The 23,469-nt window shown below is 42.2% G+C and overlaps 1 protein-coding gene across 6 annotated transcripts in view; it reads left to right on the plus strand.

Annotated features, from left to right (window-relative positions):
• The window catches only part of LOC140318152 (ras-GEF domain-containing family member 1C-like), a 57,720-nt gene that overhangs the window by 14,692 nt on the left and 19,559 nt on the right, over positions 1–23,469 (plus strand). For 4 of the 6 annotated variants that reach the window (XM_072395847.1, XM_072395850.1, XM_072395851.1 and 1 more), the window contains exon 1: positions 18,760–19,159. The gene's annotated coding sequence lies outside the window, so the exon portion shown is untranslated. Of the gene's footprint in view, positions 1–18,759; positions 19,160–23,225; position 23,469 lie in introns of those variants that run through there. The other 2 variants (XM_072395848.1, XM_072395849.1) reach the window with 2 other exon arrangements.

A 23,469-nucleotide genomic window follows, 5' to 3' on the forward strand; every position in this document is an offset into this window, starting at 1 on the left:
ACATAATGAACTGAAGTCTGATGATGACAAATTAGAGAGCAGAAACGCCACCCCCTGCAAAATGAGATTACTGAAGCATTAGAGGTGACGTCACATTTAAAAGGTTGGAGAGGACTTGCTGGCACTAAACCTGTGGAAAATGCTGTGTACACACTGATTATCACATCATTTAGAACAGCTTTAGAGCATATTTGTTACTTTAGGGATGTGTTTTATTTCCTATCCGGCATTGTGGGTTTTTTCAAAGTTTGAAGAAATCTACATTACACAGGAGAGATATGCATACACTTCTATTTTTTTTTATTCTTTACGCCTGTTTTACAGTGTATAAGTTAAAAAAAAAACTGCATTTCAACCTTAATAGCCTTGTCGAATGTTAACTTCGGTGTGTTTTCATACTCAATGCATTCATACAGTAAAGAATCACTTGATAAAAGAATGACTTCCAGCTGGTAATGAAATGTCGGACTAAATCTGCAGTCTCTTACATTCTCTTTTCAGTCTGTGAAAGTGAGAGAAATGTGACCCCTCAGCAATTTGTTTTCTTTTGGCAGAAGCCGTTTAAATGTTATCCAGAATAAATGAGAACAAAGTAAGTCTGACTTTTCACTTCTCACTTCCTCCCTCTGTGATCAGACATGTTTTTCTCTTTATATATTTTTTTCCGTCAAATGTTAAAGGCCAGACTGTGGTCAGTCTTTGACCCTGGACATAGCTCCCCTCTGTATTTCTGATAAAAGGGCAGTTCTTTGTTACTAGATCATTAATCACACACAGTCAGCCTGTTGGTGCAACATGGAAGCTCTCTACACTTAAAGGTTTTTTTTTTTTTATTAAAAATAACTAATTCAATGCATCCACCTGACTCTTAGGTGATGGAGGATATCTTGTTCTGATTTTGTGACTCTCTGTGTAAGTCATTTCATAGAAATGAAAAGATGATGTTCGTGTGAATCAGAGTGTTCTTATGGGAACCATTTCATGATTGATCTCTGAGAGAGATAAAATGTAGGAACAGGAGCTGGTTATCCACTTGCTGGGTTGGGACGTCGCGTAGGGAGCAGAACGTAGTGGAGGCTAATCTTTCTCCTCGGTTCTGCTCTACCAGCTGCTGCCCGAGCCCCAGCAATGAAGATGGATAATGGTGAGTGGCTACGATCAGTGGGAGAGGGAATTTATTTGCTAGTATAAGAGAGTGAAAGAGAGAGAAATGAAAGTGCTTGAATAGTTGGATTGCTCATGTTATGGGGACATAAATCTGCTTACAAAGTCACGTTGTGGGGACCTGCTTCCCATTTGAAAATGGAATGCAAGGCCATTCAATGTCCTCTGAGGTGATGGGAAAACATTTGTGTGCGTGTTTGTGTATTTGTGCTCCAGCTGTAGCGCAGTGATAGAGAGAAGTGAACTCGTGCTGTTTTCATTGGCCATTTTACCAGGCCGTCTGTGTGCACACTGGGAGCCTGGAGAGACTTTGCAAAGATAGAGGCAACTGTTCATATAACTCAAGATACTGAGAGTAAAGGAGGAAGAAAACACAATGACCGTATGGATAAAGATATAGTACAGCTCCTGATAAAGCCACATAACCATTAAAGTTGCACACCTTAATCACAGTGAGCAACAGTTTGGTCAATACTGGACTTTAAAGAACTGATTAAAAGTATAAGAAGCATTATGGTTTCAGGTAGCACTGCAGTACTGCTGCTGGCACTTGTATTGGCAGTCTTAGTAACCAGCAATTAGACTGCCATGAAATTTTAAACACACATTTGTGGTCTCAAGACAGTGAAATCTATAGTTTTGAGGGATCCTCTGGTCTTTGTTTTGACCCTTTTTTAGTGAAATCTCTTCAGAATAACTTGAATTGGCATCAGTTCTGTGCTGGACTCACACTAAATGAAATATGCATTCAGAGAAACTTCAATGGTAATCTGCTGTTTAATGTCAATGCAACCATGTTGCATGGAAACTGTACAACTCACCTGCTCCAGGATTGCAAGCAGCCAGATTTAACACCTAAATATAAAACATACTGAAGAGTGTACAGATAAGTGTGGGATCAGCGTGAAAGGTTTAATACTGGAATTACTGAATCTCTAACATGAGATAATCTGATAAACCATCTGCTGCAACCTCAGGAGCTATGAATCTGGCATAAACTGTCTCCGGATGTGTGGAATTAATGGATGAAGCCTGCTGATTTTTAGTTTGCCTCATTCCCCTTTAACAACCACCATTCTTATCAAGCAATTCCATCAGAAGTCAGCTGGTCTTGCACCCGAAAAACATTGCCAAACTGGATCCAAAAAACTACATTTTTAATTACAAACCCTGAAAACGTTGGTTGGCATGTTGTATTGCACAGGTTGGATTGTGCATTCTTAATTTCATTGGTTCTGCTATTTGTGGAAATGTAGGCAGGCTCGCTAGAGAGCACAGAGGTTCCAAAATCTTAAATGGACCCATTTCAAGAACCAGAGCTAACTTAGCTGACAAAGTGTACCAGAAGGAAAGCAACAGGAGCTTGTTCACTGTTTATTAACAGCTTATCATTGTGAGCAATATCACTTGATAACAAAAGATAACACTGTATTTTGGTGCATAGAAATATCTTACTCAAATGTTAACAGAGAGTTGGACAGTGCTGTGTGCACGACTGGTTTAATGACCCTCACACAGGCAGAAGTGCTGATTCCTGTTTTCCATCTCTTATCGTTAATGTGTCAAACAGCCATCGTGAATTCTGAGGTCAAGGTTGAAGCGATGCCCCGGACGTTCCAAGTGGGATATCCGGCTTGTCAGGCATTTCAAATAAAATTTCCTCCTGGATACTTGGAAATTCAAGCATCCAGTTCAAATGCAATGCATCATTTTTACACACATCAACTACAACCCAACGCTCCAGTCTGAGAAATGATCCAGTAAACACATTTGGGTGTAGGATTCAGGCTTGTTGCTTGCATGTGCAGTGTTCACCACCAAGATCTCTGTAACAGTCTGGGTGCCAGACGTTTTCAGCATTGTCAAATAATCCTCCTTACATGTGCAATGTAATTGACAAGCGGCATTATAATTAGTCTGATTGTGGCAGCACTCTAAGCTCTTTTGTGTTTTGCAGCCCAAGGCCTTGGCAAAGATTTGTATTGGCCATCTGGGCACATGTGAGGTGCAACTGATGCTAAGCCCTGCTAACAGTCTCATTTCTATTTGGAATCAGCACAAAGTAAAATGTTTTACACTCAGTAATGTCTACTAAAGATATATAAAGCTGTATGTGTCACTGTCGGTTTGTAGCAGTGGAGAGGAGGAGTATTGAAAGAAAAAAAGTTCCAGTGAAGGCAGGGAATCCAGGAACCAAATTTTAAAAAGTGACAGTTGGTAATTAAACCTTGGCATGAAACAAGAACAGGAAGCAAAACAGAGCAGAAACGGACAGGGGAAGAAGCTTCACCAACTAAAACCGGAGGCAAAACTAACTGAGGTGCAAAAAGAAAACCGATTTCAACTGTAAGAAACAGCAAGTGATTGAAATACAAAAAAATTGAAACTCAAATGATGAAGGAATGAATGATTACCACAAAAACAAAGACAACAAAAACAACATGGACAATGACAATATGGCACACTTAAAAATAACAAAACAAAAGAAATGCATCTCTTCTGAGACAACAGAGGCACATTTGCTGCAACATTGTTTTTTTTTTACTCTACTTTGTCTTTGTATGCGAAGCTGTGAAAGACCAACTGTTTCCTGACCCACATGGGATGAATCCCTCAGGAAAACACAAATTACACAGAACACAAGGTCATAAAGTCACTTATGCAATAGGTGAAATGGGTACATGACCTGTTCAAATGCTCCCTCCATTATTTGAACCTTAGGGACATTTCAGAAGCCCTAAACCCGGAGGCTTATTTAATACAAGCAAGAGAATACAACACGCTCCTATTGTATTCTGTGATTGTGCATGCACAGGCATGTGCACAAGAGTACACATGCACATTTTGTGCTAGTAATCCCCCAGCACTGTCTTTCTCAAATCAAATTGAGCAGCCACTGCGGTGAGCACCACAAAAACAATTTGGCTCCCCGTTAGCTGGTGGAAGTGGTGAGCAATCATCAGATAACTGTGGCTGGAACATTAGTAGAGAATCTGACATCTCACTGCTACAGTACAGACTCTCTGTGCTGTGGGAATACCCGCTGAGACAGTGCTGCACAGTACTGGAAACAAAGCAAGGGCAGGAGGCTGGAAATGAGAGGACACAGACACAGGGACACAAGTCTTCACACGCACACAGGACATATGAATGCCCAGTTAGACACAATCCACACAATATTCTGCAACCACTTAAAACATGCGCAGATGGGCACACGTGCGTGCAGTTATGAGGATTCTTTGAAGAGGAAACATCACATGTACAATGACTGAACCCTCTCTTATCACACCATCCCCCAGTAACACATCCAACACATGCAAACACAAGCGGGTCTGCACAGCATTTTGTCTAAGCTGCCCTGACTGATTGGTGTGGGTGTGTGGCTACAGTGGGCACAACGTCTTCAAAGACTCGCTTAGTGACGAGGTGGGCATGATAGCAAATCCCCAAGATGAGGAGTAAAGCCATTTGTGCCTCATCCACACATGTATACGTTTTCTATAGAGCTGTGACAGCTACGCTGTTATATAATCAGATGTGTATTGAAGCTGTCAGAGTCTTTAGCTGGCTGCAAACACATTCTCTATACATAGACCTCTGTTCCTGCCTTGTCCGGGCCTACACTCTATGACTCACTAACAGCCCCACACTAATTCTCCAACAATACTCATCTTAAAGCCCTCCTCTGGTAAAACTTGAGTTTTTAACCTTGTTCACATCATTTCTGCAGTAAGGAATTTCCATATCATCGAAGTACTTCAAGCCTGAAATATCACCACACTGCCAGGCATTTAGCAGCTGGTGGCGCAGCTAACAGACCAGTTTCTGTGGTGTACACTGTTTAATGTACACTGTTTTTGATACTTTGTGGACCTGATTTTGCTTGTTTGTTTTAATAATCATCGATCATACCTAAACAGGAAAAATATGAACTGTGCTCCTTTGCACTGTTACTGCACAATGACATTGTAATCACATGAAAATAAACTGATAGCCAGCTTGTGCCTCATCAAACACATCATGGGAGCCTGCTGCAGAAGCAATTGTCATAATGTTTTTCCCTCTTGGCATTTTAATTTGGTTTTGAACTCTGAATCCCTGCTCTGCTGCCGCATCAGAGATTCAGCGACCGGCTCCTCGTCAGCCAGTGTTTCCAAGTCAGGGAACATTTCTTCCAGGTAAATGATCAGGAGCTGACAAAACTATCTGAAATGATTCTCTTCACCAGGAGGAAAGGAAATACAGCAGCGCCAAGGACACCACTGCACCTTTGTGTGACTTGTAGTGGTCACAAATGGGCTCCAGGCCTTCAATCCATAGTTCTTCATTGTGCTGCCAGCTCTCTGATCGGAAAAAGCTTTGAGTACAGAGTTGAGATCATCGATGATGCCCACATAAATCTAAACACCAGCTTAGTAGTTTAATAGCTACCTGAGCTGCTCTATCTTCTAATTTGTGATTTTGGAAGAATTCCATGAAAAGAAAACAGCTGGGATGTTCTCAGAAAACCTTTCCCACACTGAGAGACGGAAACGGAGTCCAACATTAGTAAACGCTGTTGCACAGTTCTTCACCATAGTAACCACTCTAGTCTCTGGAGGAAAGTGGGCCTTAGCTGGAGGCTGAGTGGAAATTATACAAACAAATGACGAAGCTTGAGCCAATCATGGACATTAAGAAGAATTTTCTTTGCTTGGGTAAATTTGCATTTCAAATCATGCCTTCAGGATGTGGGCATTTCAATTTCAACTACAAGGTGTTATATAAGAAATCTGAGTATTTTGCACAATGCATCCAATGTAACTACAGAGCTGATGTTGTTGGAGAATACTCCAACAGCATGCACAATGACTGGGCTCACCATTTAAGAATGATTAATAATAGGCTGGACTGGATTGAAATTAATTACTGAGAGCTGGCACTTTGAAGGTAATGTACAGGGATTTTTGTTCTTTAGTGTGTCGGAGGCTTTAATATCCAGTGAGTTACTGCCCTGTTAACAAAGAGCGGGACATGTGCTGAGGTGAGTATTTAGCCTCAAGGAAAATCTTTTATTACTGTCTAACTTGTTCCAGCGTGCTCATCAAATCCACCTACACAATACATGTTTGTGAACTCACATACTCTCCAAATGTACACACAAAGACGCACAAGCCCTCGCCCGCTTTACAAATTTAGAAATACAGTTTCTGTTTCTCCACAGGCAGCTCTTTGTACCAGGCAAACATCTTATTTTTTCATCCTCTTCGTCTTCTTGCCACTTTCGCTCCAACTTGGCCTCCTCCTCTTGTTCATCTATTTATTTCTGCTCAGCTTTTTTCTCCCTCTGTCAGTTCCTTTAAATGTGTTTTTTATTCTAAGCCTTAAAGTGAAACAACTTCTCTCACGATGACCCAAGGAAGCTGCATGTGCAGTGTGTGCATGTGTGTCTAATATGTGCATAACGATGATATTTGTACCTTTAAGATAGTGGGATGTGTAAAGAAAGAAGACAAAGCAGTCTGCAACCATGCAGATGGCTCTGAGGGGCTGAGACACGGCAGTGCTTTTGGTTAAATGTTATTCTCAGCATGTTAACATGCTCACATTAGAATGCTGCTTAGAAAATACACTCGGGTGTACTTGGCTCATCCTAATGGAGAATTAAATTGAGTTCAATGCTGAAGTGGATTCCACAGCATGAAATTTAAAGTGAATACAAAGTAGATGAGTGACTAACTAGGAAAGAACTGTGAGCAGGTGGGGGTACGTATCCAGAAAGCTTCCCTTCCATTAAAGTAATTAAAGGCCAATCAGGATGGGGATGCTGCTAACCCCCTCTGCAACAGCCCTTACACAGACCTGTTGCTAGGAAACCCAGCAGAGGGCCTGTGGAAAGACTATCAAAAACAAACCAGCCTTGTGCCCAATAACAAATTCCCTGTATCATGGAAGATATCCCCAAATGAGCTTTATGTCAAATACAGACATGAAAAATTGTACGGCTAAAAGGCCAGGCTAACGGAGGGATGATAGCAGTAATGGCTTTCCCCACAGGTAGGGTGATGGTGCTGAGAGACAATGTTAAATTCACCATAGATTTTCAGATGTTAGATCTGAAGTGTGTCCACTTTAATGAGCAAGGTTGAACTGAGAGTGAAAAAAGTTCTCAAGAAGCAACAAAAGAGCAATGACGCATGTTGAGCTTTCTTTGTATTTTCAAAAGAGTGCCTTGAGGTTATTGTACATGCTGCCCTATGTGCATTAATCCCAGTAATGATGGAGCAATGTGCTGGTAATTAGGGAGAGGAGAGGACCACATGGGTTAATCACCACACATAATGAGGCGCGATGTTTCTTCTTCACACATTCTATCGGTCTCTGCGCCATTCTCACTTGCTTGTTTCCTTCTCTTGTCTCTCTTATCCTCCCTCGAGCTGACTTAACTTTTCACAAACATACTGTTATACACGTTTTCTTAATGGGTTTCTTGTCTCTGTGTAGTCTCCCAGAGGAATGGGGGTAAAAAAAAAAAGGTCTTTCTCAGTCAGCCAGGTCATAGTAATCCCAAGGGCTTAAAAAAGGGCAACTTTGACTTATTTTCCTAATTCAGCACAGAAGGTGCAATCACAGCAAACTAACAATGTCCTCCTGGAAATCAGCAATAGACACTATGCCTCTCATCACGTGTCGCCAATGTTTATGTCAGTCTGCCAAAGCTTCCATGAGTGCCCAAGTGGAAAAGTAATGTTTCATCATGCAGCACATGATGCAACATTAAACATGATGTGGATCTACATTAAATTAAATAGTCACTGAAAGTCACTGTTCATGAGTCATACTAAGGCAAGGCAAGGCAAGTTTATTTGTATAGCACAATTCAACAACAAGGTGATTCAAAGTGCTTCACAGAGACATTAAAACAGAAGAAATAAAAAGCACGATTTAAAATTTAAACAAAAGAAGGAAATAAGAACAATAGATAAAATCAGAAAAAATTATACATATGAAAGATAAAATCAATAGTTAAAACATGATTCCGTTTTGCTCTCATGGCTCACCTTTTTTGCATGTGTACATGTGAAGGATTCCAGTTTAAAACCCATTCAGAGCTCCTAAAGAGTTCTCAGCTTGTGTCATGACTGGAAGCAGCACTCACCCAGTCTTCTCCATGCTTCAGCAGGCAATGAATAATAATTTCATGAACTATAGATCCTCTGGTGATGTAAAGCTGCACATGTCACGGGTGACCAATTCAAATAGGTCTCCATATCCTTTGGCTGAAGTCATGGCAGTGTGCGCATACTTACGTTTTTTTTCTAAGTATGCGCACACTGCCTGAATTTTCCAAATGCATCCTGCTTATGGATTTTTGCTGTCAAGGCACGTGCCTATTTCTCGTCTGTGTGATCTGTATGCATGCGCTGTCAGTGTGACACTGTAAAGCTGAAGCATTTTCACTGCAGAGAGCACTTTATTTTCTCTTTTTTTGCTCCCTCTCATTCTGATGCTGTCAGAATTACTGGTACAGTATGTATGCTGCTGACTTGGCAACATACCAGGGCTGTAACAATGCTGATGTTCACAGCCAGGATTGTGGTAAATTTCTTGTTCAAAATATTGCCTCTGACAATTATGTCGTCACTGCTGAATACTGACTAAATCCAACCCACAGGGGTAATAGGAGAAGGAATAAAGAACATCATATTAAATCTTTTTGTCCAACAGCGACTGTCAGGGAGTGCAAATCAAAGTTGATTTTTATAGAAGCCATTTCCAATTCATTACTGGCTCCTCATAACTTACCACATCTCGGATGTAATTTGCCTTTGTGTGTGTGCTCCAACACCTGCGCAGGCCGTGTGAATCACAAAGCGTTCTCCTCGTGCTGTAACACACTACATCTGAGCGTCTGACATGATGTTCATTATCCACCCATAATTAAACATGTCAAATACCTGCTGAACAAAATGTGTGAGCTTGCTGTCAGATGAGACAGGATTCAGATGTGTTTGCATATTTGGGTGTTTTGTGTGTACATGTGCGTGTCTTGTATGCTTACCAAAGAGAGTACGTGTATGCAGCCCCACATGACTAACACAACAGTTTCACTTAGACACCTTCTTCTCTAATTATCTCTGCAGACAGCTCAGCGTCTCACCTCGGTCCCTCATCTGCTTCTTCTTTTACGTGTCTGGCTCCCAACAGGGTGATAATATACTTACGTACATAAACCAACAAAGAACTTAGAGCAAAACAAAGGAGAGGGTTGTGCCACCTATACCAACTGGAACCGTTATCAACTTAAAAGCAGTGGCATGAAAAGAAGTTTTTAAAGGAGACCATTTCAAAGTGTGTGTTACATCTATCCAATAATAGATAAGACATGACATCACAGGAGCAGGTACACATGATGATGATGATGTTCGACACTGCGTCTATACTTGCTCACACATTCCAATAATGTTTGTCATGAGCTCTTCAGCGGTGCGGCATAATCCCCATGAGATCTCTCTTCTTTCTGACAGCAAGTTATATGAGTGGTTCCCTGGATTTTTCTATTTCATGTCTTTCTTTTGCTTTCAGATTGCTGTCCTACTTTTAAGACAGAAAGAAAATGTACAACGTGTGATATGTTTCTGAAGGGCTCTGCTTGCCTCTACAGAGATCTGGTAGAAAATTGGGCTCAGTAAGAAGAAGAATTGACCTGCATTCTTTAAAACTAAGATCAGTTTATCTGTGTCTGTAACAGATTAAATCAGCAGAAGGGGGCTTTAAAAAGCTATACTGGACTGAGAAGGAATTGGATGGAAGGGTTTGAATAATATAGGACTGGACTGAACCAAGTAGAATAGGATTCAAATTGAGATTTCCACTGAATTATGAAGGTAATTTGTGAAAATACAAATATAAAAATGAGGTTAGGATAGGACAAGACAGGACAAACAGGACTGGACAGGATAGGATATGATGGTACAACATAGCTAAGATGGTCAGAGAGAAAAGAAAAAAGAAAAAAAAACTTTGTAAAACAGAAATGTGAGAAAATCCTAGAAGAAACGGATTCAGTTGATAAGTGATGCTATACAAACGTCACAGGAATGAATGCTGCTACAGGGACTCTAGACCACCTTCTTGTAATATTGGTTGTTCAAAAATCTCCATTTTTTTGCATCAAATGTGCTTTATGTCACCAGACTTTCCATCATGTCACTTTATCCAGTTTGTTTTCTTTTGTCTGACATTTTACAAGTGTTCTCTGGATGGGAACACGCATAAATTTGTATTTCTTTTTAGCAGATTTTCTCAAATTTTCAGATAAAATGTACAACACATTTCAAATGGAAACTCATCTGCTGTTACATGTGCTCAAAGCTCTTATGAAAAGTTTTTTCTCTGGATCAAGGTGATCCAAACTGATGCTGCTTTGAAGAACCAGCACAAAAGTGAGATGGATTATTGGATCGTAAAATCTGGGATTTCTGAATCTGTCTCATTCTGATCTCAATTATATCATAGAGTGGAATGGGATTGGATTGAAGGTGGCAGTGGCAGGTATGCTTATTTAACTTAACACACAGGTTCTCACATGCAGGGGTGAGAGTCTGAATAAACTCAGAAATAGACTGAGAGTCTGAAATAGACAGTGTAGCTATGAGTCATGCTTCACACCTGGTTCAGTGTGATAGATGCGCGCATCATTTCAGGAATGATCCGGCACTTGTACTCATTAGTAGTCGAGACAAAAACAGATTATTAGACAGAGGCAATTGTATTAATTGACTCAGATGGATGAAGTCAGTTCTGGCTGAAGGATGATGGAAATGGTTCAGCACTAATAATGTCCAGGGCTTCGCATTGGTGTCTGGAGGCCTAACTAGATAGGCGACAAGCACAATGGATGATGTCATTCATTTCACTTGGCATTGGCCCAATTGTGCCATGGGTACTGCCTGTGAATGATGAACTGTGCTAATAGCAACCTTGTTAGAGCTCATACTTAGTGAAAAAGGGAGAGTCTGACAGAATAGAAGAGGGTAGGGTAGATACAGACAAAATGAAAGCCACTTTAGGCAGGGTAGTAGCCTCCAGGGTGTTTTTTTTTTTATTACCTGTTTTTTTTATTAGTTTTTAACCAAAGACCCCTTGAATAACTTTGATTGAGCGGGAAGCCATGACACTGAGGAAAAGCAGAGAAATATTATCTCTATGAATCACACAGACAGGCTCTCACAGGCACTGGCTTGCTTTTTGCTAGCATTCCAGCCAGAGAATAGTGTGCTAGATTGGTGTCGAGCAGAGTGTGATGGACTACAAGGTGCAGACACAGTTAGACACATAAGCGACTCACTATGCCCTGTTTGTCTGTACATGTGTAATTTGTCATGAGAAGTGTAGGATTGAAGTCTCATCCTCCTCTCGTTTCTCTCACACACTCACCAGTCTGAGGTGACAGAGACGGAAACTGAGTGTTTCAGCCGAGAAAGCCCATCTGTCACCCTGGCAACGGGAGAGGCGGGAAGGCTTATATCCAGCAGAGTCTGAGCGAAGGTCTGTCAATCACTCCGCCTCCGGCAGCATCTAAGTGAGAAGAACACCAAGACGGAAGGCGTGAACAAAACGTGAAGAAATGAAACAGAGACCCATACTAAAGAAGTTTGCTGATTATTTGATTGCATCTTCAGATGCACCTTTTACTTGTTGTTCAATGCTTGTAGTTTATAAGCTGCATCACTTTATTGGTGGGAATCCCATTCAGTCCCATCTGCTGACATGCTTAGTTAACACTTAAAAACTGAACAGTGTCCAGGTTTAAGCTTTAAGTAATCTCTGTATTTCAACTGTAAAGCCCACTGAAACCCATTTTACATAAGGCTAGCTATTTATATACATTTGGACTCGGCTTGAATATTTTCAAATTGTTTTAAAGGACATTTCAAATTCCAAAAGATCCCTAGGAGTGTTTACAAATTTAATCTTTTTGTCATTGTTGGGTAAAATGCTGGTGTTTAGGTGACATATAGTTTGGAACATCAAATTTGATTCCATGGAGATTTGAAGGGCAGAAGGTACAACTTACTGGGCAAGAGTTATGGTAGGTAACAGTGCAGCCATGTTATTTCTATTTGTGTACAAAAGAAAATCAATCATTACCTCTCACTTGCTTTTTGATAGATATTAGGACATCTATATGTTATACGACCGCTGGGAAAACTTGATCTCCTGATGACATGATTGAAAGCCTCCAGACCATCCACTTAATTTATGTTGAGGCGTATTTTTCATCAACAAACTACAACAACCCCCAAGATAAATCAAATTAAGGAAACTTCCCCAAACCAGCAAACCCTAGCAGTTAGAAAATACATGCCACATTTACAGAAAGCAAAAATAAATATGGAGACTCTTTGGACTTCTAAAATGTGGTAGACATACTTGCACTTTGTGACATAAGTTGATGTTAAGACAAACAAAAAACTATAAATTTTATTATTTTTCAACTCCACCGGTGAATACCTGAAAAGGGCATCTTCATCACAAACCATGGCAAAAACCCACCAAACAATCCCATGCAAGCATTTATGTTTATCTCACTGCCGCGCTGAGGCGGCTAGCATAGCCACACTACTATTCCTGTTATCCTGTGTTATAGGCCTGTTCTGTTTCAATTCCAAGCATTTTGTTTCATCTGTCGTTAACTTTGTAAAAACTGCACCAGTAGATGTTTGTATCCAGCAACCCTGAGTGCTCTTCGTATTCAATCAGATCAACACTAACACTGTGGAGAGAATGTTTATTCCACTGGGACTGCATTATGTGCTCTCTTCTCTGAGCCATTGCGAGAGGCCGGATGTCAGGACCTAAGCTGTCAACGGGGATTCCTGAGTCTTCACGCTGACCTTGCATGAACCATTCCGGGCTGTGTCCTTTCTCTCCTGCTCGCTTTCAACACAAGACACGACACATGTCAGAAACTGTCGTGCGCAACCACGTTGAAGTCCCTGTATGCTCAACCAGACTGTGGAAAAGACTCATGAGATGTGTCGAATAAACAAGACTACACATGTTCTTCACTTAGTCCTCTTGAATATTGCAGCTGACGTGGACTTTGATCACTGGTTTGAGGGGCTGTGAGGAATGACAAATGATGCATCAAATAATCAAAACTACAATCAGAATTACTCTAAATGTGTGAGCATTTTATATACAAGGATCAGGTAAATCATTTCTATAATCAGTTTTCAAATGTATTTACTGTTGTCATCCAAGCTATTCTAGATGTGTTGGAAGAGAGAAAATAAACGTCCTTGAGCAGACGGCAGATTTCTCGGTAATTCCCTGTACTCTGCAGGACACTGAGAATGGCCGAGGTCTGTGTCCCAATAAATGGCCTCTGCTTTGGGCGGGCTAAACACAGACAGACCCTTCTTACCCTGGAAATCTGGCAAACATGAAAGGGATTATGATCCCTGCTGGAAAACTCAGCATGTGACTGACATCCAGGCCTGAACTATACCTGACACTAACGTCATTAATTATATCCTCCCCTCTGACAGAGAAGCAGGGGCACGTGCTGAGTGGGAGGACAAGTCTGCGGACAGATGCTTGTCATCACAGTCTCCTCTGGTTGCTACTGACAGGCAGCATGTGCAGGTGAGGAAAGAAAGAAAAAATCAAGTTGTTGAAGCTTTCTCACACACCCCCACAGACACACACTCACGCTATAGAAGGTTAAAGATGTCACACTGAATCACTAAGACCTCTTCTAACGGAGTCCTTTGAAAAGCCAACTGCAGTCATTTTCTTCTTTCCCCTCTTTGTGTTCACCTCTCCTACCTTCTGTCTCCTCTTGTATGATTCATCTCCACGCTATCAAACATTTGTGTATTTCTCAGAGTTAACACACCCACAGACAACTTTAGCAACTCACCTGTTTCACAGGCTGACAACGAGAAGGAGGAACAAACACCCACTGTGCCATGGAGCCCAGAAAGGATGAGGTTCACCATGACGTAGGTCGGTTTAAGAGTCACACAAAACGACAAAACCAACAAGTGATGCCCCAGAAGCCAGAAATATGTTTTCAAAAGAGGTTGAGACACGGTGGAAATGATGTGCAATTGTTATAAGACAATATTTTATTCAGAATAGAACATAGAAAACTTGTGTTGACAGTTAGACATTTTACTGTTTGATGAAAAATGTTAGCTCATCTTAAATTTGACGGCAGCAGCGCATTTTAAAAAAGTATGGGCAGGGCCATGTTCTTTTAACATCTGTCTGTAAACATCTGGGAGCTGAGGAGACCAGATGTGGAATTTTGGGAGATGAATGTCAGATTTTCTCACAAATCTTAAAACTGGATGGATGTGACAAAGGTATAATACCTTGATTTGTTTGGGAAAATGACAAAATATTATACACCTTTGAGTGGCAAAAGTATGTGAACTTTTGTTTTTTGTGTCTTATGTCACCCCTGTGCAGCACCAAGTGTAACCTGCTTTTTCGCATGTTGATCAGTCCTACAGATCAGCTTGGAGACGTTTTTGTGCATTCCTCCGTCCAAAACAGCTTCTTCTCTGAGATATAGGTGGGTTTCTTCACATGAACGACTTACTTTGGGGCCTTCCACAACATTTGAGTGGATTAAGGTCAGGACAACTCCAGATCATACTGTCCTGACACACTTTTTGTCTTAGTTGGAACTCAGTATTCCCACCATTGTTTGTTCAGTTCTTACTACTTTGCCTGCCAGAAGGGGGCCTACTGCTGGGAGTGTGAGACAACCCTCCCTTTCCTCCTCAACCACCACAAAAGAGCACTCTTGTTGTGTCACCTCATTTTGTTCGTCCTCCTCTTCTGAAAGGGGGAGTCATGGGATGGGTAGCATTCAAACTGAGCCATTCAGAGACAGAGAGGCGCCTGGGGAAGTGCAGACTGATGGGTCTGGGTGGCAGACTAGTTTGGGATTTGGCACTAATAATATTTTGACCAACTTGCACTTTTCATGAGAAGCGGCGGACCATCAAATAACAGAGAGCAAAGCTCCCTCAGTTCTCCGAGAACCAAACCAGAACCAAGAGTCTGTCCTGTCACTATTACTGCTGTTCAATATGTGTAGCTAATGTTTCTTCTATTTGCCTCCCATTCATCTTCCGGTAGAGGAGAGGTAGTGCAGTATTACATTACAATTACCACCACCACCCTGTTGCATCCTCATGTTACACCAGAGGTGCTCCAACATAAATGTTACGACCGTTTGTTGTCCATGGGAGCCTCGCTGCACAGCAGACGGTGTCTGCAGTCTTGGACCAAAACAACCCCATCTAATTTGTTTAGTCAAAGTTATAGCCCCATTTGCAAGTGATTTATATTTGCAACAGGTGCCAAAGTAGTTTCACGTTGTTTTGGTACATTTGCAGTGGTGTGAATAATGAGGCTGCTCCTGGCAGCGCATGTTGAAACCCTGCAGGAGAGCAAAGGAAACAGAGTTGTTTGAGGTGAAGAGAAGGCAGAGACATAAAACACTTCAGAGCTACTACAAGCCATAGAGGAAGAGCAGTGGTAGCAGTGGTAAAAAATGAATAAAACTAAGGCCATAGCTCTCTGGTGAAATTTGTCTTTCAGTCGGTCAGTAAACATTTAAGCTGTGTTTGTCACTTCTGCCACGGCCAGCTCTGCTGTACAGTGTGTAGGTTCATATCAAGAATTTGCATAGCCATGTTCCAAAATGAACCTTTTTTTACTGCGCTAATGATTTTGAATGCTGCATTTTATGAGAAGATTATATCTCACCTATACTGACTGTGAGTGTTAGAGTTGGTCTGTGACTGTCAAGTCTATTAACAGCACCACTCTGCGATGTTGTTATCTCAGGCCGACGCCAAACTACAGCTTCTGAAAAAGGTGCAGCGCGGGTGTTATACACTGCATGCAAATTCTTTTTTTGGGGGGTTTTTTGAGTGTTAAAGCTGGTATCAGCATCATCACTAATACTGCTGCAACACCATCACTGAGTAATGTGAGGCTGCAGGGTGGGAGAGGGGAGCAGAGGCAATGCCAAACATTTGAATGTGCTTGCTTATGCTTCCTCTACTCATTTGGAAATTATGAGAAGGTCATTTTTTTTTTCTTTTCTCAAATGTGCAGAAGCACCACGGCTCCGACAAACATCGTAAAACACAGATTTCATGTATGTCCTCATATGCTGGCTGAATCGTGTTGTGTTTATACTCTGTTCGTGTGTATGCTGCATATGTTCACACTGTCACACTGCAGGAAGTCACTCTTCCATCTGGGAAAAAACACTTTGTTGCCACAGGCCTAACCATTTATTTTAGAACAGCCAGGTATCATTAAATACTGTATAGCCTACACGGAAAGTCATGTGTGTTCTTGCCACATGATTTTCTCCTTTTTCTGGTCTTTCTTTATTGATTTCTTTCATGGCACAGAATCTAAAGGAGTGGTATAAGTTCTGATTTTGAGCCAATTTTACCTGAAACGATTGCGGGTGTTATTTAATGCTTCAACTTGGCATACAAGAGGCCTAAAAGGTGTAAAAAGTCAGGGTGTCGCTGATTTTCAGTCCTTTTCTTGTGACATTTGTAATATGCTACCTATTTTCCATGTTTTCCTTCTTTAAGAATGAATTCATGACAGCCACCATTCCATGAAGACCATTTGTTTTTGTCTAAAAAATACAGTTTATAGTATACCCATCAAACTCTTTTCTCTTTGGCATTTTGTGTAGAAAGAAAGAAAGAAAGAAAGAAAGAAAGAAAGAAAGAAAGAAAGAAAGAAAGAAAGAAAGAAAGAAAGAAAGAAAGAAAGATAGATATGCTGCTAGTACAAAGTATCTAAAGATACAATTTACAATTGATCATTCGCTAAGTTGTCTGTAATATCAGACACCGACTGGTTCATCTCTTAAGATAGGTGCCCTTTTATGCTTTAATCATTTAAAGGTCAGATAAACAAAAGCAAAAGCCTGTGAAAGCACGATGAAAATGGTAAGGTACAAAGACAGGACTGAAAATCGGTGAAAAAGTAGTCAATGTCCAAAGAAAAACTTTGGAAGACCTTCAGAAAGCTCAAGTTAAATAATTAGAAGAAAGTCTGTTCCTTGGAAGCGAAATATAAAGAAATGAGGGTTGGATCAAGACGTTTGCACGTACTGTGGATCAATACATTTGTGTGTTGTATGTGTGTCTTGAGTGAAACAGCGTGCTTACATGAGAGGTAATTCTCACCTACTGTATATCTCCAGCATCTGGTTCAATGCCTAGGCGTGTATATAGTCTATAATACCGAGAAACATTAATCTGTGTCCTTTTCTGCAATGTCAGACCCATCGCCCCTCTCATCCAGAAGGCCAGCAGCAGGCGTCAAAGCTCCAGGGACAGCAGCTCACTCATAGCCTCTCATGGCACAATAAAGACCTTTACCTCTCTGCACTTCACCCACTTAATTACCTGTATTTCTGTCGTGGCCCACCTCTCTCTCCCTCTCTCTATCTCTCAAACAACCCCTGTTCAAATTAATTACCTCTCTCCAATTCCTGAAAAACCTTGCAAAAACCATTAAGACAGTGGAAGCCAAGTCAACACAAATCAAGACCCCATTTCCTTAACTCATCACTCCAGCTCCAGAAGGTTCAGACAGTCCCTGTTGTAGCTGTTGAATCAGGTTAATGGTATTAATTAATTCAGATCTGAATGAAAATCCAGCCTGAATGTTAGGGTCCCATTTCCATATTCAAAGCGCCCTGTCATTCAGGGGTCATAGTTGGCGTGTGTCACTCAGGCTGCAGTAATAGAGACATTTTGCCTGGAGAGTACATGAAAAAAAAAGTGCTCACTGTTTCATGAAATTTGCAGTTTGAAGAGCCTCATTATGCAGGGGGATGACTCATTAGTTAACAAGCGAGCATTATTGAATGTCAAATTAACATTTTGTATCTTTTGTGTTTGTTTTGGAATTAATATGCTTCCAATTCAAAGCTCCGTAGGTGCATATGTGTGTTGTTCACATGTGAGATATACACCTGAATACAGGCGATACTTACAAGCTGAGCTGTATAACATCAGACTTTTCTTTTTCCGACAAAGTCCAGGCGACAATGATTAGAGCTGTGAAATGAGAGTGGGTACCAGAAGCTGCAGATGTGTACGACAGCGTAAAACCATGGTGTGCTACCGGAAATCAGCTTCACGTTCAAAATAAAAGCACACACCGAACTTGATTTAAAGATGACAAATTAAGTTCCAACTCAAATGGCAAAGACGTTGTAAGTGATTTATTTTACATGAAAAACACCGGCTTCATTCGCTCCTGTCGTCAAACCTGACTATCCATTCGGCAAACTAGCAATTAGCCTACCTGCATTATTTAGCCAAATCATTCTTAAAGTTAGATTCAAAATAAACACAAAGTAGCGACATCTATTGCGGGAAGTGGCGTAAATAGCTTCGGTTGAAACCTTATTTTTAGTCACTTAATGTGAGCTAATCCAGGTCTCGTGAGTAGCGCACTTCCCTTATTTGCAGACGACCATATTGTTTTGAAAATGGGAAGCGGAAGTCGTGTTGTTGCGTCTCACTGGCAGGTGTGAGAGTAGTTCTCGCTCCCCTCCGCTGTCTGCCCACTTGGTTCAGGGGACGCGTGGATGTACCGTGCAGCCCTCCGTGTCTCCGTGGCGCAGGACTGTCACCGCTGATTCAGGGACTTGCTTCATCACGGCACACAGCCTCCGCCTGCGTCCGCTGTTGACCTGTCCGGAGCCCGGAAACCTGTCCAGAGCCGGGACCTTTGACAAGCCAATAATATCAACAAGACATTTCCTCCTCGCCCATCAATCAGCCAGTGCCTCTGGAGTCAGGCTCCACTTCTCCCACTGATGCCGGCTGAACACGCTGTCCTGTGAGCGCTCATTAATTTGGGAATATCTCGTACTTCTATTGATTTGACATCGAACACAAGTTGGATCAAAGATGGGGATCAAAGTGTAGTGCTGGTAAGTGGAGAACAAAATCAACAACTACCGTGTCAGCATAATCATACTGCACTCACGCCCACAGCCCGAGTGCGTGCCTTCGCGTACTTGTGTACGCGCGTGTGTGTGTGTGTGTGTTCATTGTGTTGGGATTCCTGAAAAACAGCCAAACGCTCCAGTTACCGTGACCAGAACACCGTGTCATCATGGCTGGAAGTTTACTAGCAACATGGGGATGACATCATAATTCCTTATCATGTTAGAGATACTGTCGCGCCCCTTCCATCACTTTACTACGATGGGAGCGTCACAGTATGTGGCGTGAGTCAGCGGTGCGCGCGTCCGTCTAAAGGGGATCCAGTCGCTGCTGCGTCCTCTGCCCGTGACACGTTTTGTGTGAGACAATACAAGATAAGTCTGCAGGTGACGCATGTGCTGGGAATTTTAAAACAAAACAATAGGACTGGGGATGTCACATGTGTCTGCTGTTGCAAATTAGGTGTTTGGCTGCATGGTGCAGGGCTTAAATTTATGTAATAACTGACGTATTAACGGTAGAGCAACGCCTCTTTGGAAAGTCACTGCTGATTTATTTTTTCTCAAACGCTTTTTTATGGACTGCAAAAAAATGAACAGTATGTGTTTTGTTGGGGAGGGGGGGCTACACTGTAAAACAGGTGTGGCACTGTTGATATTTTACCCCCCCCCCCCCCAAAAAAAAATCTGCATCATCCACAAGGTGTCAAGAACCCTGTTTCCCCAAAGGCAATACAGCAGCAGGCACAGCTTCCCAACACAAACCAGAGGGATTTGTTATCTGCCTCTCACAGCTTACTGCAAAGTGGATGAAAGTAAAACCAGTTCTGTCACAACCAGTTTGGTGAGATGAAATTCTTCTCAAGGTAGTGGATCTAACTTCCGAAGCTACGTCTGTGGGTGACGGAAACTTGCTCCCACACCCTCAGCTCCAGTCTCTCGCTGCACCTTCCAGACCCCCCTCCAGCTGTGGAACACTGGAGTGGGACATCGCATTTCGTGACTTAATGTTTCGTGAGCTCCGGGAAGCAGCCGCAGCCTCTCTTTGAGCACCACTCTTTGCCTTTCTTTACCCCAGATCTCTGTTTGAAACACAGCCCTGAGGTGGCTTATGTTGTGTTTTGGTACTATATAGACACAACTGAACTAAATCAAATCTTCACTTTCGCTGGCAGTATGGCATCCTGTCTGCTTAGAGTTGTGAAGGCAAACATTTTCCTTTCTTTTTTTTTCTTTTTTACATTTTTGATCGATGGAAACGTGATAAGTACCATCAGTACCACTGATGAGCAGAGAATGATTTCAATCACCAATCCAGTACGCTCCAGCGGTCGTGCAGCTCTTTGTTCCACCTCTTCTGGGTTTTCTTAACCTTGTGTGTGCACAGACCATAAACGCCTGCATACCTCAGCGATAAGAATGGACATAGATTAAAATGACAGCTTTCTCCAGTGGCACTGAAGGAAGGGGCAGAGAGGTCGGCCACGATTGGCCGGCAGCAGCGTGCAGCAGGTACAGGCTGCAGTGCTGATCGCTTTCCCTCCAATTCAGGCAGAGTCTGCAGAGAATAACAGGTGTGCTGCTAACGAGGACTTTGGTTGGTTGGAAGTGCGACTGAGAGAGGCGAGTTCCCTGAGAGTGAGGCCTGTGTTCTGGTGTGGAGGGACAGACGAGGCAGGGTCTCTTCAGGGCAGGTCAACGGGGAGGTAAACACAGTGGCTGTTAGTCTGGTAGCAATGACACCTTTATCACCACCAGAAGGTTTACGGCTGTGCGTGGATGGGGGAAGGGCCCTGTGTATGTGTGTGGAATAATCATAGATCACTCTTTATGCTACTCTGCAGACCTGAAACGAATTCCACTGCTGATTGGCAGCACTTGTACGGAGGGAATTCCTTCTGCTGGTAGTATTATCACATGGTGTCATCGTGGAACAATTTATTAATGATGAGAAAAGAAGAGAAAGAGCTGCTTTGTGAAACTTTTGTTTGTAGCTGATCGAAGATGTTTGTGAATTCCCTCCATTTACCTTTACTGTGCTGAAAAATGTATTTTTCACACTTTAAACAAGCGACTCACGAGGAGCTTGACCGACAAAGGGACATGTGATGGCTTTAGATGTACTTTAGCTCCACAGCAGCTTTGTCGCTAACACAGAGATGATGAGGCTGATGATCCCGCTGACAGGTCGTGGCAGATGGGGTTTGTGTGAATCACTCTGAGTCTCCTCTGTCACAGGAGAAAGAGTGACGGAAAGAGAGAGAGCAAACTTTGATGGAATACAAGTGTGTGTGTGTGTGTGGGGGGGGTCACAATGGAGACACAACGGGCATCTAATTACCTCCCAACAGGAGCCCCGACTCCATGGAAACAGTCTGTGCTCTCCAGAGCTGCACTTAGCTGCGTCCATGCTTGTATGCTGTCAAATGTGCAGCTTTCGACGGTCAGTCTTCCCGGATTTGATGGGGTCACGGAACCAGTGGAGTAGAACTCCCTGGTGTGCTCAGGAAATCACTGGAGTAAACATCTAGGTGACTCCATTAGATATAAGCTCCACGTTATGAAATATGTCCTTGGCTGCAGAGCCTCTGCTGCCTTCAGGTAGGCAAAGGCGGGTTTGTCACCACTTTGCTATTACAGCATCTTTATGGGGAACAGTATTATTCTGAGGCAGAGAATAGAATTATTTTCAATCCCGCATTCACGCTGGCAACCAGCACTAATCACACAGTGTTTTGGTTGCATGACCTATTCACCTTATACACCAGTTGTGTAAAATACATTTGTTCTGGTTTAACGTTTCTTTGATAATGGATTAACAGGCAGAGGTCCTCGGTTATTCTGTCCAGTCCAGAAAAAGGTCATTTTATAGAACCGCTGCAGTCCATAAAAACACAGCATGAATGCAATAGTTTAGCTTCAGAATCTCGTCATCAGTCTTTTTTTTTTTCCCCCATTTAGCTTTATGCATGTAAAAGCAACACACTGAGATTGCAAACACCATAAAGTTCAAATAGCAGCTTGTCACTTGTTGTAACTTCGTGAGGCTAATCACATCAAAAGACATGTGCTGTGAACAGACCAGGCCAAGCCACTAATTAGCACGTTTTGACACCATACATCAGCAGCGACATGGCGCATGGCTTCTGCCGGTGCTCGTCGTAATGAGCAGGCAGATATAGTTTAACAGGAAAGGAAACAGCCGTGATGAAATTAGTAGCGTGTGCTTATTAGATTTGCATCTGTTTCTGTCTCGCTCATTAGTTTGCGGTTGGTTATTGTGCAGGTTTGATTGAGGAAACGGTGATACAGCGCAGAGACATTTGTGTGTGCAGCCAGGACAGCTTTTCTGTCTGGATGCTCTTAATCACCACCAGACAATTTTTTTTTCCTTTTTCTCATTTGATTTTACTCACTTTGAGTCCTCGTAAGCAGAAATTGTGGCAAAATTATGCTTTTTTTTTTTTTTTTTCAGAGAAAGATTCACATTCGATTCCCCTTAAAGAAACATTACATCAAGTGCAGCTGTGAATTTGAATGTGATGAATAATACATGGCTGTTTTTTAAAGCATTTTGACTGGTGTGATGGACAGATTCAGGCTATTTGGGACTCAGACATGTGCCTTTTTAGAGCAAATCTATGCTCAGCTCTAATGATCTCTTAGTGACATGATAAATTGCCCAGAGATTCATTTGGATATTTTCATTTCACCAAACCATCGAAATGGATTCAGAAGTGTGTTTTTCACCCAGGTGAGGTGGTTACAAAGTGCATTCAGTGGATATTGGTGCATAGCCTTCAGAGTAGGTCTCAAAGGCACAGTTTTAATGGTTCGGCATAATGTAAATTTCAATCTCAGTTCCTTTTGTTCAAACAAACCATCAGAGTAGAGCTTCATCTCATGAGGAGAAGACGGCGAGCAGACGACGTCACTTGGATTGGATGCACTTTGACTTTGTCAGCCCTTTTATGAGCACATGCATAAACAGAAACCCCAACGCCTGCATGCGCACAGCTGTGCTCAGGAATGAGGGTGGTTGCACACATGCGAGGAGAATTCCCCGTGAGCATTGCGCTGATGGAGCTGGCGGGTGTGGAACAGGTGCCAGAGTATGAGCGTAACCCCGCCAAGACACTGCAGGGGAATTCCAGACAAAGGTATTTGGGGAGTGTGTCCTCGTAGACTGTGACGATTCCAACCTCTGTCGGGCCTTTACCACGGAGAGGAGCTGAGGAATGAGTGGGGAGCGGGAATGCCACAAACGTAACTAAATCCTGTGTTTAGCTGCTGGG

The sequence above is a fragment of the Leuresthes tenuis genome, unplaced genomic scaffold (genome assembly GCF_036924035.1).
Source record: "Leuresthes tenuis unplaced genomic scaffold, fLeuTen1.0.hap1 SCAF_11, whole genome shotgun sequence".
Lineage (NCBI taxonomy): Eukaryota > Metazoa > Chordata > Actinopteri > Atheriniformes > Atherinopsidae > Leuresthes > Leuresthes tenuis.